General features: G+C 45.2%; 1 protein-coding gene across 5 annotated transcripts in view; it reads left to right on the top strand.

Annotated features, from left to right (window-relative positions):
- FGD2 (FYVE, RhoGEF and PH domain containing 2) overlaps positions 1–6,841 on the top strand; it is a 96,107-nt gene extending 89,266 nt beyond the window's left edge. The window contains exons 19-20 of one of the 5 annotated variants that reach the window (XR_010376888.1): positions 3,590–5,691; positions 6,114–6,832. The gene's annotated coding sequence lies outside the window, so the exon portion shown is untranslated. Of the gene's footprint in view, positions 1–3,589 lie in introns of all 5 variants that reach the window. The other 4 variants (XR_004131213.2, XR_004131211.2, XR_010376889.1 and 1 more) reach the window with 4 other exon arrangements.
- Position 6,842: the final 1 nt, after the last annotated feature.

Here is a 6,842-nt window from a genome sequence, read left to right on the forward strand (position 1 = left end):
AGCAGTGGATTTCTCTAGAGTTGGGAGGCACCACAGGCTAGCTCTCTACTTCAAATGTAAGGAACAGGCCTGGAAAGACAATGGCAACCAACCTGGGAACCAACCACAGCCTCGGCTGCTCAGCGTGACTCACTGTGCCTGCAGGTCTCCCTCTCAGGTCCCCTCACGGCCCCCCAACAGACTCCAGCAAGCTGCCCCCTCAGATCCTGTCTGCTGTCAACCCTGCCTGCCCCGCCTCTCCCGGGCTTCCACTCCCCTCCCATCTAATGGTACCGGGAAGTTCTAGATGAACTGTGATAAAGGTGAATGTGGGCTTCTCTTCTGGGCTCCTCTCACGGTGACCCAAACAGGTGCACCCAGGGAAGGAAACACCTCCTTCCCTGTGTTTACCCCTCCTCAGCCTCTTCCCATCAGTCTTTCCTCTTTCCCTTAAGACAAAGGTGTCCAAAACTCTCAGTTTTACCTTTTCTTGGGGCATTAACATTTTAATGACAAGATCTAGAGATTCGACATAGATATATCCTATTCTGTAAACACTTCTTAAGCCTATACCCAATTTCCAGGCACTATTCTAGGCTCTTCCACTTCCTCACAACTGCCCTACTACTATGGGCTGAGGCATCAGCTTTCCACGATGCTTCCCATGGAAAACCTGGGAGAATCACAGTGCCTGACTCTCCCCGCCCTCCTGCCCTTCAAATCCAGGCAATGACCAAGAGTTGTGAGGTCCTGTGTCTCTTGTATCTGCTGGGCCCCTTACCTTAGCCCTTCCTTGTCTGTTACCCTATTCACAGATGCCCCTGCCTCCAGCCTTACCTTCTTCTCCTATCCTACACAGCTGCCTCTTCTTCCTCAAAAGCCCCCTTTATCACTCTATCCCCCCAACTCCAAGTCCTTCAATGGTTTCCCCCCAAATTTCATTTGAGATTCTCATAACCCTGCCCCAGTTCTCTGGAGTGGGTATGTTCATAGGGCCCTGCCTTACCCATGACAGAGCTTTCAGAGAGGGAAGGAGGGGGCTCTCAGAGTACCAGTCTGACCAGAGGGGCTATGTACACAGGAGGGCTGGTGCAAGGTGTCTGGGGTGAAAATCTGAATCATAGTCAATGAGGGCAGCCAAATTCCTATCTGGGAAATCAGGGCAGTCTGAAGGGTGAGGCCAAGCTGTAAACAGAATGAGTAATGAGGTCAGAAGCTGGTGGGGACCAGTGTCATGTCTAGATGCAGTTCAAGGAAATGGAAATGGTACAGGACTGAAGCTGTGCACTGAATTATAAGAAGGTACTGGAGACCTGCTTCACTGCTTTACGTGGGGATGGGATGGGAGGAGCAGCCCTCGAACTCCCCCTTCCCTCTGGCTTTGCTCTTTGGTCTTTCCTGTGTGTGTGTAAGGCCCTATCTTCCCTGCTGCCTACAGTTTCACACCCTTCACATGCCCCCAGCACTGCTGAGACTTGTCCAAGGTTGCAAGGTGGTGGATGTGGAAACAGAGCTACATCTCCCACCTAACAGGGGACGTGCTCCGGAGGCAAGCTTTAACTCATGTTCGTAGGTTGGCAGACTGCTTCCCATCTCCGTGTCGCAGATTCCTCATTTGTAAATGAAGGATAATAATAACACTACTTCATAATAGTGTTATATAATAATCACACTAGTATGATGATTAGCCAAGCAAATATTTGTAAAATGCTTACAACAGTGCTTGGCACATAGTAAATGCTGTATAAGTGTTAGTTAAATAAAAATAAGGTGCCCAGATGGTAAATAAGGCCAGTACTCAAAGTCAGTTCTAATTTTAACATTCAAGCCCTTAGATCCTCCACCACTAAGGTCAACAGCAGGTTACAATGGACTAAGCTGACTAGAGGACTTTCAAAAATTAATTTTCATTTCAACTAAGAATAGAAAAACATGCTGTTAGCTTATTTTACTTGGGCACACAGGAAATATCACTTGAGTGACTATCCTTACCTGTTCTTAGGAAACCACTAAGAAATCCAGAAGGACCAGTGCAAATAATAGTACCTATTCCAAATTTAATAGACTTTGCCAAAAAAAAAAAAAAAAGTTAGACTTAGAAAATGACTGTGGAGGGGAGGGTATAGCTCAGTGGCAGAGCACGTGCTTAGCAGGCACAAGGTCCTGGATTCAGTCCTCAGTATCTCCATTAAAAAATAGGTAAATAAATAAACCTAATTACCTCCCTCCCAAAAAAAGAGGTAAAAAAGAAAAGAAAAGAAAATGACTGTGGACCTCAAGAAGGAACAGCATGAATTAAGGAAGCTAAATTGAGTCTGGCCAAGTTCAAGGCTACGGCTCATGTTGGAAAGGTAGCTGAGAGCAGATAATGCAAAGAGGAGGAAATAGTATCATATTTCTCTTTTGCAAAACAGTCGAGGGGAGGGTGTTTGGAAAGCAGAGGGAGAATGTGACTGTACGGATTGTAAAATGATTTTAAAAAATGGACTCAGTGTAGTTACAGTTGAGTAGCATTCAAAGAAGAGAGTGCATAAGTCCACCCCAGCTCTCTATCAACCAGAAATCTTTATTAACTGAACGTCTCACACAACTACAGTATAGCACTAATAGATGTTTGAAAATGCTGACCCTGAGACTGCAAAACAGCTTTCTGAAACAAGGGGAAAAAGATTAAATGAAGCTTGGTATGGTTTGTGACAAATGTATTTTATTGCATTCTAATTTTTCCAAAACAAGCAATATTTTTGTCAACTGTAGTATATGGTGATTTATATGCCATCTAATAACTTTCTACCCATCATACTATGAGAACAATACATTGCTTGATGATGGTGGGTATCAGGGTTGAATAAGTATTCCTTTTCTCTAAATATGCTTTTCCTTGCTTCCTTGTTCCCACCCCCTTCCCTTTATGCCTGTCTCTGCTAGAACAGGATTTTGTTTTAGGTCCAGACTTGACCCAATGGTCTTATACTATTTTTATTCTTCCCTTAAAAAGAGGGTGTCCCTGGCCTCTTAGAAACCACTTACCCTTACTCGAACAAGTTTCACACTCAGGGTGCAGGTTCTGAGGTGGGTGCTCTCTCGATTGTAACAGACAAGAAAGGACACTGCCCTGGGTAGAATTTTTAAAAATAAACGCATCTCTTGGGAGGTAGTGTCCTCAGAGAGTAGGGCCACGACAGCTGAGTGGTGTGGAGCATGTGGCTTAATTCAAACAGAAACAGATCCTGCCAGGCGGCCCAGGGACTCCCTGGAACACAGAGCAGAACGGCCAGGGTGCCCGCAGTTCCCCGGATCCCGCCCCACACGCCAGGTTCTCCCGCCTTTTCTAATCACCGTCCCATTCCTCTCGCTCCCTTTAGCAGCCCGCAGCTCAGGGCTCTGCGTACCACAGGGGTCAGACACAAATAAAATCCATACATGGACTCTATTCTCGGGTCACAGAATTTGGTTAACAACTCAGACTGAAGATGGCTCTGGCTCCCACCTCCCTTCCCCACCACAAAATCTCTGCCGGTAAACACCAGTCACTTAGTAACACCCCCAATCAGTTGCCTTTGGGCTATTATTCATCACCGACTAACCTTAAACCAACTTCTCTTCACAGGCCTCCCCCCAGAAGAGAGGAAATTCCACAGCACTGATGTGATGGGAAACGTGATCTGCACTCTTTCTTTCTCACTCTCCCCGGCCAGTTCCCAAACTGGGTTTCCCTGGTCCCCCTGGAAGCGGCCTTCTCCGCTCCCCTCTCCTCCCTCCTCCCTCTCCCTCTCCATTTTACACACTGTAACCTGATAGGCTGGAAAGTCAGCTTCTTTCATCTTCCATTTCCCACATCCTGAAAGTCTTTAGAGAAGGAGCCCACCCAGATAAAGGAATTCCAAGTATGTGCACCCCCTCCCCCTTTAACTCCATTCACAAAGCAGATTACTAATGGCCCGAAGCTCCAGGGAGGCCCTACCCCACTCCCCACCCCTGGCCTCCAAAGAGTTTACTCATCCACATCCTTCTCACTGGCACAAAAGCCCAAGTCCACAGGCCCAGAACCAAAAATTAACTTTTCCCCGGACTCGGATCCTCGGGAATGCTTTCAGACTGCACCCCAGTTGGGACTGCAACGGCTACGAGATTCTGTCTACCATTCATCTGTGCCCTCTCAGGCATTTCGAGATAAGAGGGCTCAGGGAAAATGTGTCATTGGATCAGGGGAAAAGATATAAATGTAACATGTGATGTTTCAAGGAGACACGCTCATGTCTTTGGGAAAGATCACAGACTGTTCTAATCCAGAGACATTCCTTTGTGACAGAAATTGTTTTGAGGCCAGAGGAAAATATGCTTTATTTGAGGGGATAGGCAAAGATTGGGTGTGTGTGTGGGTGTGTGTGCATGTCTGTCTTGGGGAGGGAAGTTCTGGTAACATTTTTGTTAATACATTTCTTGAGTTGAAATATCCTATTGTCATTCCTCACTACCTGGAAATCAGCGTTTACAAAACACGCCCCCTGGGTCAGTTCTTTATTTGCCTCATCCAGAGTTCTGTCACTGCCTGCCTGCTTCTCTGACCTCAGCCTCAAAGGTTAGGAAGTACCCCCCAAGCATCCCCTTTCATTAAGGATGAAAAACTATCTTATCCATCCTTTAGGGACGGTGTAAAAGCTGTTTTGAATCTGTACCAGCTCAGGGATAATCAGTCCCTTGAATTTACTAATCACTGTATGGAAAAGGATTTCCTATATCAAGGAGTGCTCCCCAGTCCTGATATCAGGGAGTATCTTTAGTAGATTATTGATCCATATCATCTTTGCAATTCACAGGATCACAGGATAGTTGGCTAACTTGCTCAGTGCTCTAGTATTGGACCAAAAATATGCGAATGGCCAGGCCCATGTGAGTGCATTGGGTCATGCATTCAATAGATCTAATTTTTGCCCAGAAAGTCTCCTGGAATTTCAAGAAGAATTTGAGAGGCCAGACCTGGAAGATGCAGTAACAAGGATAAGAAATAACATACTGTGGCAGAACAGCCACATGGCAGCTCCTTAGTTCATCCCTATGGTGCTGAGGAGAAATCTGTACTGTAGATCAGCTCCAGGACTGGCCCATGTTTGCAGTCCTCATGTAAGAGCAGCCTGCTCCGATATCTAGCTGGTAACAGGCTCCTACATGGGTTCAGCCTCCCTAGATAGAAGCACCATGAAGGGATGCCTGCAGCTCGGAGCAGGTATTATTCTCTGAGGCTCAGTTTCCTGTTCTATAAAATACTAATCCTTGCTAATCAAAGTGTGGTCCCCAGACCGGCAGCAAGTTTTCACCTGGGAGCTAGTTAGAAATGCAGGATTTCAGGCCCCATCCTGAAACCTGCTGCATTTGAACAGGAACCCCAGGTGATCCCTGTGCACATTACAGTTTGAGATGCTGTGGCCTAGACTCAGGATCTCGAAGGTCTTCTTTCTAGTTCTGAAATTGTCTGAACTCATTAAGTGGTTTCCAAGGAAGTTTTTCTTCTCTAATAAATAGTTTTCCTCCTTTCTTATGCCTCCACTCTTGGCACTTACTATCTCCCCTGCCAAGGAACTCAAATTTCAATAAGCATCAGATGTGCATGAAGAGCTTGTTTAAGATGCAGATCCTGAACTCCATCAAGAAATGCACAGAGTAGGACTGCTGTGGGACCAGAGATTCTGCATTTCAGCTAGCTTCCTCCTGGTAGGTCTACAGATTATGGTCCCCGAATTACATTAAATTTTTTTATTATGGAAAAAAATTTTAGCATACAAAAGATAGAAAAAATAGTAATAATAACAAATCATTTTTCAATACGAGGCTTCAGCAATGATCAACTCCAGGACAATTCTATTTCAATCACATTACATTTGAAAGACTTTGGCATGTAGATCTTCCCAATCTTCGTTCCCTGCTTCCAGCCTTTTAAGGCTCAGTTTATTCTCCCCAAGGACAAGAGTTGTGTGATAGTCTTGGAATCCCCAGTACCTAATACTGTGCTTAGCACATGCAGACACTCAGTACGTGAATACAATAATATACTGAAAAGAACTCTGAAGTAAAACATAAACTGGAGGTTTAAACTGGAGATAAACAGGGATTATCTGACCTCTCATTTTTTTCAGTTCTTTGCCTGTGATTCCTTATTCAGTTGGAGAAATTACAGCTTCAAAATGCATCTTTCCCAGTGAAAGAATCAAGAAAAAGTTTCCAGAAGTCCTGGTTCACATCCCTTTCCTTCTCGTCTCAACATTTAAAAAAAAAAAAAAGGATTTTGTGTCTGTGTGTGTGTGGTAAGGGAGAGGGTAGGAAAATACCTCTGGGGCATGAGGATGTTGTCTCACGGCCTTTGTTTTACTCTTTAACCTGGTAATAAATCTCTTAAAGCTCCTGTGGTATTTTGAATATCCTGGACATGGCAAGGTCTTCCCACAGTTGTGAAAGGAATTCAAGTTTACTAAGTGGACGGAGCACTGATATCCCAAAGGCACAGTCCTGCTCTTGTCACCTATTTGCTAATTATACAGGCTAAATCTGAGATGGGTCTGCTAAGGAACAGGGGGAGAGTAAGGGACGGCAGGACCAAACTGAGAACAGAACTCTGCAGTTCCAAAACTCAGCACAACAATCAGGGGATGAAGCGGTAATTAGGCCTGATTATCATGCAAGGCATCCCTGGTTAAATTGGAATGTAGCCGGAGAGACGAAAGGCTGGATGGAGAGTTTGCTATGCTGGAGACATGCTTTGATGTCTGCAGGGAAGGTTATGTTTCATTCAGCCATCCACCCAACCAAAAAAAATGTTGCAGGAGCAACATGAAACCTTCTAAAACATAGCATACGGCAAGCTGAAG

The sequence above is a fragment of the Camelus dromedarius genome, chromosome 19 (genome assembly GCF_036321535.1).
Source record: "Camelus dromedarius isolate mCamDro1 chromosome 19, mCamDro1.pat, whole genome shotgun sequence".
In the NCBI taxonomy this organism is placed as follows: Eukaryota; Metazoa; Chordata; class Mammalia; order Artiodactyla; family Camelidae; genus Camelus; species Camelus dromedarius.